The sequence below is a fragment of the Triturus cristatus genome, chromosome 9 (assembly GCF_964204655.1).
Source record: "Triturus cristatus chromosome 9, aTriCri1.1, whole genome shotgun sequence".
Classification (NCBI taxonomy): domain Eukaryota; kingdom Metazoa; phylum Chordata; class Amphibia; order Caudata; family Salamandridae; genus Triturus; species Triturus cristatus.
Window position 1 is genome coordinate 384020803 of NC_140592.1, and position 13645 is coordinate 384034447.

Genomic DNA, 13645 nt, shown 5'->3' on the forward strand with positions numbered 1-13645 from the left:
TTAGGCCAAAGTGCGCTAGGGGGAGCAGGGCCAGATTACAGACCCAATTAATGTCAACAGAGGCATACATCAAGGGTGTGTACTGGCACCAACACTTTTTTCCCTCTTCATGAACAACGTACTCCAGTTTCTATGAGACTCCAGCATATGCAGCCATGCTGGGGAGGGAAAACATTGTGACCCTTTGGTTTACAGACGGCACTTTGTTGATGTCAAAGATACCAGGGGGGCTCCAGTTGCTCTTCAACCAATTTAACATTTTTTACGATATGCAAGGCTTAGAGATCAATACAACAAAACGATAAATCCTCACAAATCCTATAGAAGGAAACCGACTCTGGTCGGTGTACCTCTCGAGAGGGTCAGCACCTTCGACGACCTGGGCATAAAGCAATCTGAAGATATGACCTGGAAACCTCACATGACCAAGATGACCCTTAAACATGAGCAAATAGTTGGGGCCCTCAGGAAAGAACACTGCACATCATTTAGCAAACCTGATGCTGCTGCCCTGCAGATTTACGATTGCAAAGCAGTGAGCTCCGCCCTATATGGGGCCGAGCTGTGGGGCTCTGAAATAATGGACAACCTCTCTAAATCCGAGCACAATTTTCTGGGGAGCTTGGTATCCATATCTCAGAGTACACCACTTCACCATCTAAGGTTGGATATGGGCAGGAAATCCATCGCAGAGAAGGCCAAATTATGCCCTCTGTTAATCTGGAAGAGACTCCTGAACTACTTTATTATGCCAATGCTCTTAAGGAAGTTAGTTCCTTGGACAAGTATAACAAGATAGACAGGGGCGGTGGGTGAGATTTTAAAGTGGTGGGGCGCAAACGAATTAGCATACAGCACCGTAGCGAGCGAACGCAGCGAGCGAGCTCGAACCCCAAAAGGGGGGTTTTGGGGGGTTACCCCCCCCCACGAACATTTTGAAAAAAAAGAAGAAAAATCGTGCATTTTCAAGCAAATTTGAGAAAGCAGGAAGGTTAATAAAGCAATTGTGAAAGTGCAGTTATTACATTAATAGATGGCATAACATAGGTAGCTGCTTATTGTGATTCTGTGTGAATCACTAGTAGAAAATCACAATTCCTAATGTACAAAAATTTAAAAATTAGTAATAGCGATTTCTAAGGAGGGCGTCATAGTAGACCTACCGCCTTAGCACCTCAGTGCTTCTCTGGGAGTGGCAGTGCACTCTAGAAGTACAATATAAATGAGGTAGGTCACAATTTGTGACCCATTAGGTAATTCTGCCATCGCAGCTGCCAAGTCTGTGATTGATGTTTAATAGAGCATCTTTTTTTTTTAAATGCATCCCATTATGTTAACCACAGCGTGCTCCTAAAAATATGTGTTCCGCATTCACATTTGCGAATGGTTATCACGACCCTAAAGGTGTCTGTAAAAATGAATGTTTTGCAGCCATAATTCGGTCACAAACATTCATACATAGCACTGGAGTTTGCATATTTGGTAGGGTCGTCTAAGCACACTGGATCGCTAAACACAAATTGTGATTCGGTAACATGGTATTGTACATATGGAAAAACATGTTCCGGTTCTGACCCCAAACATGTTTTTGTAGATATGTCTTTAAGTCACCAATGCGTTCTGCTGGAAAAGTATGCACTGCTAGGGGCTGTATTCGCACCATTTAATGACCAACACCATAGTAGCTCATCCAGTTGGTAAAAATGGTGAGCATCCTATATGTCTTTATTAAATCACTAATTCATATATTTTGATATATGTCACCCACAGCTAGAAACGTGAGAAAATTACCAATCCGACACACATATTGTTCACAGCTTACAACTCCCATTTTAAAACCAGTAAAAAAAAAATCACATTCCATACTCTTTACTTTAAATCAAATACATTGTTCATTAAAAAGTAATCAAGCTCTTTTGCAGATAATATAATTGGAGTTTGTATTTTCAGGCTGGCGCCTGCTGCCGTCCACTAGGCACTAGATAAACGCTGGTGTAAAGCAGGGGCATTAAGGGAGAATGAATGAAACGTGTGTCAAGAGGTTGTTTATGTTTCAGAAAGCGCTGAGAGCTGAAACGTGTACTCAGACTCAGTTGTGCGGTGTATGCAGCAGCAGGAAGGTCGTGGTACAAAAGGAGGTGGTGATGGACGGAGCATCAGAACCAATCAAACACTCACACCCAGTCAACAGATCTGGGTTTGATCCATCACCGTTCTTTAGCCCACTCTGCCACCCCAGTTCAGACATGGCCATATGCAAATCAGTCTGACCCTGTACCTCATGGGAACAGTCCAGCCCGAACTGCCAAGCCATGCCTTCCCTGGACCGGAAACAAGCTTCCTAGGACCGGTTTCTGGCATTTCAGCCGTCTTCAGCCAGGCTTGCTTGAATCCAGTGGCAAAGTGAGCAAGGGACTCACGTCTGAGCATACCCTGCCAACTTATGGCGAACAAAGTGGTACAAAAGGGGGTGGTGACGTGGGTCCCTTGCTCTCCATGCCACTGAAAATCAAGCAAGCCTGGCTGAAGACGGCTGAAATGCCAGAAACCGGTCCTAGGATGCTTGTTTCCAGTCCAGGGAGGACCTGGCTTGGCAGTTCGGTCTGGACTGTTCCCATGAGGCACAGGGTCAAGACTGATTTGCATATGGCTGGGTTCAAACTGGAACGGCATGGTGAGCAAAAAAACGATGGATTTAGGCCCAGATCTCTGTACTGGGGTGAATGTATGACATTGTTCTACATTCTGTCCATCAATTGTTGTTTTTGCATTTGTCACCCCGAGTGGAAAGGGTATGCCCAGACGTGGGTCCCTTGCTCTCCATGCCACTGAAAATCAAGCAAGCCTGGCTGAAGACGGCTGAAATGCCAGAAACCGGTCCTAGGATGCTTGTTTCCAGTCCAGGGAGGACCTGGCTTGGCAGTTCGGTCTGGACTGTTCCCATGAGGCACAGGGTCAAGACTGATTTGCATATGGCTGGGTTCAAACTGGAACGGCATGGTGAGCAAAAAAACGATGGATTTAGGCCCAGATCTCTGTACTGGGGTGAATGTATGACATTGTTCTACATTCTGTCCATCAATTGTTGTTTTTGCATTTGTCACCCCGAGTGGAAAGGGTATGCCCAGACGTGGGTCCCTTGCTCTCCATGCCACTGAAAATCAAGCAAGCCTGGCTGAAGACGGCTGAAATGCCAGAAACCGGTCCTAGGATGCTTGTTTCCAGTCCAGGGAGGACCTGGCTTGGCAGTTCGGTCTGGACTGTTCCCATGAGGCACAGGGTCAAGACTGATTTGCATATGGCTGGGTTCAAACTGGAACGGCATGGTGAGCAAAAAAACGATGGATTTAGGCCCAGATCTCTGTACTGGGGTGAATGTATGACATTGTTCTACATTCTGTCCATCAATTGTTGTTTTTGCATTTGTCACCCCGAGTGGAAAGGGTATGCCCAGACGTGGGTCCCTTGCTCTCCATGCCACTGAAAATCAAGCAAGCCTGGCTGAAGACGGCTGAAATGCCAGAAACCGGTCCTAGGATGCTTGTTTCCAGTCCAGGGAGGACCTGGCTTGGCAGTTCGGTCTGGACTGTTCCCATGAGGCACAGGGTCAAGACTGATTTGCATATGGCTGGGTTCAAACTGGAACGGCATGGTGAGCAAAAAAACGATGGATTTAGGCCCAGATCTCTGTACTGGGGTGAATGTATGACATTGTTCTACATTCTGTCCATCAATTGTTGTTTTTGCATTTGTCACCCCGAGTGGAAAGGGTATGCCCAGACGTGGGTCCCTTGCTCTCCATGCCACTGAAAATCAAGCAAGCCTGGCTGAAGACGGCTGAAATGCCAGAAACCGGTCCTAGGATGCTTGTTTCCAGTCCAGGGAGGACCTGGCTTGGCAGTTCGGTCTGGACTGTTCCCATGAGGCACAGGGTCAAGACTGATTTGCATATGGCTGGGTTCAAACTGGAACGGCATGGTGAGCAAAAAAACGATGGATTTAGGCCCAGATCTCTGTACTGGGGTGAATGTATGACATTGTTCTACATTCTGTCCATCAATTGTTGTTTTTGCATTTGTCACCCCGAGTGGAAAGGGTATGCCCAGACGTGGGTCCCTTGCTCTCCATGCCACTGAAAATCAAGCAAGCCTGGCTGAAGACGGCTGAAATGCCAGAAACCGGTCCTAGGATGCTTGTTTCCAGTCCAGGGAGGACCTGGCTTGGCAGTTCGGTCTGGACTGTTCCCATGAGGCACAGGGTCAAGACTGATTTGCATATGGCTGGGTTCAAACTGGAACGGCATGGTGAGCAAAAAAACGATGGATTTAGGCCCAGATCTCTGTACTGGGGTGAATGTATGACATTGTTCTACATTCTGTCCATCAATTGTTGTTTTTGCATTTGTCACCCCGAGTGGAAAGGGTATGCCCAGACGTGGGTCCCTTGCTCTCCATGCCACTGAAAATCAAGCAAGCCTGGCTGAAGACGGCTGAAATGCCAGAAACCGGTCCTAGGATGCTTGTTTCCAGTCCAGGGAGGACCTGGCTTGGCAGTTCGGTCTGGACTGTTCCCATGAGGCACAGGGTCAAGACTGATTTGCATATGGCTGGGTTCAAACTGGAACGGCATGGTGAGCAAAAAAACGATGGATTTAGGCCCAGATCTCTGTACTGGGGTGAATGTATGACATTGTTCTACATTCTGTCCATCAATTGTTGTTTTTGCATTTGTCACCCCGAGTGGAAAGGGTATGCCCAGACGTGGGTCCCTTGCTCTCCATGCCACTGAAAATCAAGCAAGCCTGGCTGAAGACGGCTGAAATGCCAGAAACCGGTCCTAGGATGCTTGTTTCCAGTCCAGGGAGGACCTGGCTTGGCAGTTCGGTCTGGACTGTTCCCATGAGGCACAGGGTCAAGACTGATTTGCATATGGCTGGGTTCAAACTGGAACGGCATGGTGAGCAAAAAAACGATGGATTTAGGCCCAGATCTCTGTACTGGGGTGAATGTATGACATTGTTCTACATTCTGTCCATCAATTGTTGTTTTTGCATTTGTCACCCCGAGTGGAAAGGGTATGCCCAGACGTGGGTCCCTTGCTCTCCATGCCACTGAAAATCAAGCAAGCCTGGCTGAAGACGGCTGAAATGCCAGAAACCGGTCCTAGGATGCTTGTTTCCAGTCCAGGGAGGACCTGGCTTGGCAGTTCGGTCTGGACTGTTCCCATGAGGCACAGGGTCAAGACTGATTTGCATATGGCTGGGTTCAAACTGGAACGGCATGGTGAGCAAAAAAACGATGGATTTAGGCCCAGATCTCTGTACTGGGGTGAATGTATGACATTGTTCTACATTCTGTCCATCAATTGTTGTTTTTGCATTTGTCACCCCGAGTGGAAAGGGTATGCCCAGACGTGGGTCCCTTGCTCTCCATGCCACTGAAAATCAAGCAAGCCTGGCTGAAGACGGCTGAAATGCCAGAAACCGGTCCTAGGATGCTTGTTTCCAGTCCAGGGAGGACCTGGCTTGGCAGTTCGGTCTGGACTGTTCCCATGAGGCACAGGGTCAAGACTGATTTGCATATGGCTGGGTTCAAACTGGAACGGCATGGTGAGCAAAAAAACGATGGATTTAGGCCCAGATCTCTGTACTGGGGTGAATGTATGACATTGTTCTACATTCTGTCCATCAATTGTTGTTTTTGCATTTGTCACCCCGAGTGGAAAGGGTATGCCCAGACGTGGGTCCCTTGCTCTCCATGCCACTGAAAATCAAGCAAGCCTGGCTGAAGACGGCTGAAATGCCAGAAACCGGTCCTAGGATGCTTGTTTCCAGTCCAGGGAGGACCTGGCTTGGCAGTTCGGTCTGGACTGTTCCCATGAGGCACAGGGTCAAGACTGATTTGCATATGGCTGGGTTCAAACTGGAACGGCATGGTGAGCAAAAAAACGATGGATTTAGGCCCAGATCTCTGTACTGGGGTGAATGTATGACATTGTTCTACATTCTGTCCATCAATTGTTGTTTTTGCATTTGTCACCCCGAGTGGAAAGGGTATGCCCAGACGTGGGTCCCTTGCTCTCCATGCCACTGAAAATCAAGCAAGCCTGGCTGAAGACGGCTGAAATGCCAGAAACCGGTCCTAGGATGCTTGTTTCCAGTCCAGGGAGGACCTGGCTTGGCAGTTCGGTCTGGACTGTTCCCATGAGGCACAGGGTCAAGACTGATTTGCATATGGCTGGGTTCAAACTGGAACGGCATGGTGAGCAAAAAAACGATGGATTTAGGCCCAGATCTCTGTACTGGGGTGAATGTATGACATTGTTCTACATTCTGTCCATCAATTGTTGTTTTTGCATTTGTCACCCCGAGTGGAAAGGGTATGCCCAGACATGGGTCCCTTGCTCTCCATGCCACTGAAAATCAAGCAAGCCTGGCTGAAGACGGCTGAAATGCCAGAAACCGGTCCTAGGATGCTTGTTTCCAGTCCAGGGAGGACCTGGCTTGGCAGTTCGGTCTGGACTGTTCCCATGAGGCACAGGGTCAAGACTGATTTGCATATGGCTGGGTTCAAACTGGAACGGCATGGTGAGCAAAAAAACGATGGATTTAGGCCCAGATCTCTGTACTGGGGTGAATGTATGACATTGTTCTACATTCTGTCCATCAATTGTTGTTTTTGCATTTGTCACCCCGAGTGGAAAGGGTATGCCCAGACGTGGGTCCCTTGCTCTCCATGCCACTGAAAATCAAGCAAGCCTGGCTGAAGACGGCTGAAATGCCAGAAACCGGTCCTAGGATGCTTGTTTCCAGTCCAGGGAGGACCTGGCTTGGCAGTTCGGTCTGGACTGTTCCCATGAGGCACAGGGTCAAGACTGATTTGCATATGGCTGGGTTCAAACTGGAACGGCATGGTGAGCAAAAAAACGATGGATTTAGGCCCAGATCTCTGTACTGGGGTGAATGTATGACATTGTTCTACATTCTGTCCGTCAATTGTTGTTTTTGCAGCAGGAAGGTCGCCCCAATGGCGCTGGAATGAAAAGTGGCTTTAATCATGCTCAGGTTGGAGCACAGAGGCCTGCATTCAATGGCACGGTCATGAAGAAGGCGTCAGGGTTAAAAACAAGCTCTCCAGTGATGGAAGGAACAGCGGCCCCAAAGAGTCTGAGAGGGATATAGTCACCTTGGAGTCTGGGAGGGGCCGGAAATAGGGTCCAGGGGGTTCGGGAGGAGAAGGCGTGAATGGTTGCAGGAATTTACAAAACTGTGGACGAGGCATGGAAGGTGTGTGTGAGGCTGAGATAAGAGGCGCGGAGGGAAAGGCACTACGGCCTTCATACCGAATGGCTTGAAGCGGTATCCCTCAGAGGTGTTTACAACTCCAGCCCTTTTCACCTGGTGCAGGTTTACCGGGTCTGCAAACGCCGGATCTGGTAATCCTGGGTGTGGAGACACCACTTCCAAAGACATGTGCGATGCTATGGGAAGCTGCAATGGCCAGTCTCCTCCACCCTAGAGTCAGCTCTGCTCTTACCAACTCTGCCCTCCCCACACCTTAGAACAAAACTCACCTACTCAGCCCTTCCAACACCACAACACTGCCAGCCAAATAGATCACGCAAGCATTTACCACCTCCTTCTCGGAGGGGGGGGGGTAACTTAAAAAACAAAAAACGTACCTGATCCCGATCCCGCGCCACCTCTGTCTGTCTCCAGTTCCTCGGCCGGTCCGGACTAGGATTGCAGGAACAGGTCTGGGCCGGTCAGGAGCAGGAACAACTTCAGACTGCGCGGCAAGTGTCTCACTCGCAGTCGCAACCAATCCGGACGCTGCATTAGCAGCACCAGGATTGGCTAGGGCACGAATACGGCCCGCCCCTAATAGACTGGGGAGCTGCGACAGCCTCTCGGGTTCCCCCCCCCCTCCCTCGCTTACTGAGTATGGTAGTGGCTCACAGTGCGCATGTACGGGCTGGTCACAGCCCAAACTCAAACATGCGCACTCGCCGCTATCAGTGACAGTCTGTCACTCAAACTGTGTTGAGTGCTGCCGCAGCCCCGCCCCACTCCTCCCCCTTCAGTGGATTGCCGCGTGCGTGTCCCAGCAGCGCGAGACTGCGGAGTTGTGAAATTGCTTCAAATCATTTGCTTCACTTGCACGAATTTAGGGGGCGATGTGGCTAGTGGGGCTACGCCCCTACGCCCCAATGGACGCACCGCGGCTGACGATAGACTAGATAAGTAATGTGAAATGGCTATTGACTGACATTGACTAATAGGGCCATTGGGACAATGCGGATCCTCTATCGCTTCCTCCCAAAGACCTTGTTAAATCCCCCGTTTTGGGACTGGGTAGCACAGACTGAACTCAGTAATACATCATGGGGAAGACTAACCTTGGAGTTCATGGATTTCAAATTGGTTAGATCCCTGGAAAGCTACTTAGATATCATTCAGATACCCAACGACAGGAAGCTTTACATCCAGTTCAAGCTTGGCATACTTCCCCTGAATTCTTCCACAAGTAACTGGTATCGCAATTCAACAGCATCCCAGTTATGTCCTAGTTGCACCACAGCCACTGAATCATCTGCGCATGTTTTGTTTGCTTGTCCAGCCTATTCACTTCCAAAAGCAAATTGGCTCAAACCAATATGCAAGCAGTTAGAAACCTGTAATTATGATGAAGCACAGCGAATCTTAAGATCTATCCAAGACTTCTGTTTGCATGTTCAGTCGCAGAATTTCTGGGCCACCTGGGGTTTCGGAGGAAAACACGGAAGCCCTGATCTATTTGCCCAAATTGTATTAACTGTGCAATCACATACAGTGTTTTATCATTTTATCTGCGAAAATACATATGGAACCTTTAGAAATTGATATTTGGAGATCATAGATGGTGTAGCGGACCCTTTTTTAGTCCAACATATGGTCTTCCATGAGGTTTTGGCTGCCATTAGTCACATATGCACATTAAGGAGGGTATATAATTATGGGCATATAAAGTTGATTGCCACTTAGTACTAGCCCAATCCTCAACAGTTGTTCCTGTATTGTGTAAACCGTGTCAAATTTCAAATGTTATCTCTTTTAAATTGCTCGCTATGCACTGTTTTGCACATTGTACTTTTATGGTCATTCGACCAAAATAAAGTTTGTAAGAATTAAGTAGCACAGGTCAAGTGGGACTTTTCATATTTCTAGTACAAGGTTTTCCTCCCCATTCCAGACCTAGAAGAATAATTATAGGGGGTAACCTTTTTTCTAGTTGCATGCTAGAAGTCTCAAAAGTAATAAAAGAGTGGTGTCATTGTATCGGAGACAATATTATCAGACAATGTTGTGCTGATGTCCACCAGGGAAAAACGTATCTAAAACACATAATCCTTTAACTTTCAAAGAATCAGTCTGTATCAGAGGTGAACCTGGTGAACTACTATAAAGAATGGTGTCATATAGTTTTTACTATATTCTCTCTCATTTTCTATTCCTTAGATTACATTTTAATTTATGGACAGGTAAACACAGTATATTTTATTAATTAGTAGATTTGATAGGGTGAGGGTTAATTCTGTCCCATAGTACCTTTGTTGTCTGTTAGCTAATTAAAATAATTATTTACTAACCGCTCATTTAGAGTTCGTTGGAGCTTGCAAAGCTCTCTGCCCCCACAAACACCTGTTCCCGACCTATTATATAGCTGAGGGGTAAACAGCGTTTACCACGCATGCGAGATAACACATGCCATTACAACATGGTTGTTACAATGGCCGCGCTGTTACATCGCATACCTTTACAAGGCAAGTCGGAACAACGACTTGCGTTAGGGGGCAGAAGGTGTTGGATTTAAAATCCAACACCTTCCCTACTGTTGCACAGACTGGAGTTGGAATAGTAAAAAATACTATTCCAACATCTAGTTCCCCATACAACAAGTTGTTGTTCCGACTTGCGTTGTAAAGGTATGCGATGTAACAACGTGGTCGTTGTAACAACTGCGTTGTAATGGCATGCATTGTAAACGCATGTGGACTAACGTGACATATTAGTTGAGGGAATTACTTGATTACAAATGTTGCTGGATTTCTGATAGTGAACCTTAGCTGCCTCCACCATTGGAAGCTCTGGACCTGGCAGCCCACCTGCATCAGGGCTGCAAGGTCACAGTGGTAATACCACCTCTTTATTTAGGGTGAAACTTGAAAAGAGGCTTGGGTTACTCCCCGGTTTTTCCTGCCTAGAAGCCACAGGGAGAGAAATCAAAAAATGGTCCTGATGCACAGGGAAAACTCCTTGCCTATCACAGCTTTTGTGTTTTTTATTTTTGCAAAAACAGACTGAATCGTTGGGAGGTTGTTTCAGAATGACAAAAATAAATACTGAACAGGCTTAAACAAACACGCCACTGCCTCGTATTCATCTGTGTCTACAGATCTTTCGCCATTCCGGAGAATGCAATGAAGGCACCAAGATCCACAACAGCCAGACAGGGACCTCTAAATATGGTGAGCAAACAACCCCTGGGGGTTCGAGGTTAAACCGGGAGCACTACCTGTCAGGGAGAAAATTATCCATTTAATGTTTACTCAGGAGGACTTCATTGGCTCTTTAACCAAATCCATTGTCGATTGAATTGATATATTTGCTAATGCAGTAAGTGCTGATCAATATGTTTGGTCCAACGCACTAATATCTTGGTTTATTTTTAAATATGTTATGATATTTGTATTTTTTGCATGAATGATTTTAGTAAGAAGTTATATAAGGCTTAGCAGTTTAACATTTGCCACAGTCAAAAATGAAGTCAAAGCATACCATGATTTTGCTTTTAACATATAGGACTTGATTTATAGTTTGACAGAGGGGTACTCTGTTCCAAATGTGGCAGAGTATCCTGTCTGCCAAACTGATTGTCCGCCCGCTCTAATTTTGAGTTGCGTTGACTCTCATGTTTCTGAAGGCTGAACTGGCCCTGCCTCAGCCATCCAAAACCCTACTTTGACTGGCCAACAGGGTTGGGTCTGTCAGCAAAGGTACATCAGACCCTCTGGCCTATTTAGAGCAGATGGGCTGATGTATTTTTCATTAGTTAGGGCCCGCCAGGGAAACGCTGGTGGTTACAAACTAAAGAAACAGAGAAATGACCAACACACCCTGGGAGAAATATCCCACGGTGTCTGGGTAATTTAGGTTTTATTTTTCAAAAATAAATTGCCATTTTGGGAGCTTGTTTTGAGAGAAAAAATATTTGATGAGCGGTTACCCGAAACTTGGTGGACAGTCACCAAACTTTAAATACTTTTCAATAAGCTGCCCTGATCAGGACTCCTTTGAAGGCACAGAGATCTCCACAAGGCCAGGAAAGATTCTAAATATGAAAGGTGGTAGTTCAGCATGGCTGGAGGAGGAAAGTACTTCTGCCACCCTGATGGACGATAGGCACTTCTCCATAGTCTAAATGAGGCCCATACTTTTTTTTAGAAGGACTATTCAATCTGCTATGGATACTGTTACAGTGCAGTAGTATTCACTATCTCTAAAGACTTTAATAGGTTTATTAAGGAATAGGATGGCTAGGATTTTCCTATTATTCCCAATTTTAAAACGATTGTATACATCATCTTGCCAAACAAACACTTTTTTGCCACATCCAATGTACGAATGATCTGATGGCAATCAGGCTACCTTGTGATGGAGGATCACGTTTTACCATCTGATCACCAAATAGAGCATTTTTATCGACCTCAGCAGCATGAAGGTCTCTATATAGGCCCTGCCAGAGAAAATCTAGAATTATGCTAAAGTGACCATTTTTTCACTCTACACAATCAGTAAATGAGGGCCCACAGGTCTCTTGAACCCCCAGCACACAGGCCCGAGCCAAAGGGCAAAGGCCACCGCCTCATAATAATAAAATCCACCAGGCCCTAAATGATTTTCAAAACATGCTTCTGCTTGCGCTGAGCACAACGAGGTAGCTTGGGCAACCACGTACAGTCCAGTAACTTTCCACAACACACTTGCAAGACACCCACACATGCACGTACACAAAGACCAGCTGGAACCAGTTGGTGCATCTTGCTACATTATTATTTTCGAAACCTAGCTTGGCCAAGTGAAGCCACAGCCGCAGCTTTGCGATAGGAGCACCTGTCTTAAGTTCCGCTCCTACATTTTTTTAGAGACATGTACAAGACAAGATGTTCTTTGTTTTCAACCACCTGACCAGTTCCGTGTCCTAGGACATGCGGTCAAGCCACCTGCGTCAGAAAGTCCGTTCTGCATTTTTGGGTATATTAGATCTAGCACCCCAATTAGAAGCCAGAACTCCGCTGCTGTGTCCATCACATGCGTGGGTTCTCCGGCCGGCCATTTATCTGATTTGGGACTTCAAAGCCTCTTTCTCAGGTGGTACATCCCAATCTAGATAACCTTTTTGCCTTTTTAATCTTTGATTGTTCTCGGCATCTTTCATCCACACCCAATTCCTTGCATGTAAGGTCTCTTGAAATGTTAATCTTGCATGTCTAACTCTCTGTAGAAAAGCTTGCCTCTAGGGCTATATTTTCATGAAAATGTATTCTGTGTCTTTTTAATTTCGTACTGATGTCAATTATACCATTTTGCAGGTCCTGATTCCAGCCAGGTTTCTAGACTTCTGAGCATTATAATGATCATGCGGTTTATCCCTGACGGAGTGAAGTCAGGTTTCTTAATGGTTTTGCATAGATAATGAATTGATACGCATTTATTGATATGTTCTTGGCTTATTGAATAAAAGTGCCACTCCAATCAAATTATTTGTCATCTTACATCTTTCTTCCTTGTTTCTCAGTGAAGAGTTGCGTCGGTGGCCTGAGTCCACAGGCAAGGTGACCACACCCTAAAGGGCATCAAAATATCTCCCTTTATCACTTGCTTTGGCTTGTCAGCTCTCACCCTGTTGCACTGCCCCAGCTGCAAGCTCACATCACAGGAAGATTATATCATTCATTAGGGCAAACCAAGTGAACCAATCCGATTGTTCCTTACAGTCCCTCCATAAGCATCCCTTACTACCCATTGAAGGTCCAGAATGTGGTAGGGGATACTAAATGGTTGGTCCATGAAGGGTGCACTGGCTGTAATGATCAGTAGTAGATGAAAGGAAGTCACACAGAAGATTGCTAAAAAATGTGCTGCATTCAAGGACTCCTGTATAATTATTAATAGAGGGCAATTAATAGAGGGCATACTCGCCTTAAGCCCAGTTGCTCCATACAAGATTCTTTTCACCCAGCTGTAGGTGTATTCATTCCTTCTGGCACATTATGGGACTTCACTGCTTGTTGCTTTACCACAACATCCTTTTGTTATTCCAAGAACGCCCATCGCCTCCTTCTCAGATCTCTCCATTCGCTGCAGATGGCTTAGGCTACCATTGTATTTAATGTTGTCTCAACACACTCCCATATAATTTCTGTTTCCTTCAAGCACTGTCATCTCATGTACTGCATCTTTTATCTCCATTGTCTGCTCTTGCACCTAAATTGGACTGCATGAACATCTCCCTGTAAACTGGGCCATTGTACTTTCTGATCCCTGGAAACCAAATCTCAACATTCATGGCACCTTGTCTCACCGACAAGGTCTCTGGGCTCGTAG

General features: G+C 46.2%; 1 protein-coding gene across 2 annotated transcripts in view; it reads right to left on the reverse strand.

The window, feature by feature from the left end:
• LOC146798005 (mitogen-activated protein kinase kinase kinase kinase 5-like) overlaps positions 1–13645 on the reverse strand; it is a 581883-nt gene that overhangs the window by 173546 nt on the left and 394692 nt on the right. The window lies entirely within an intron of this gene.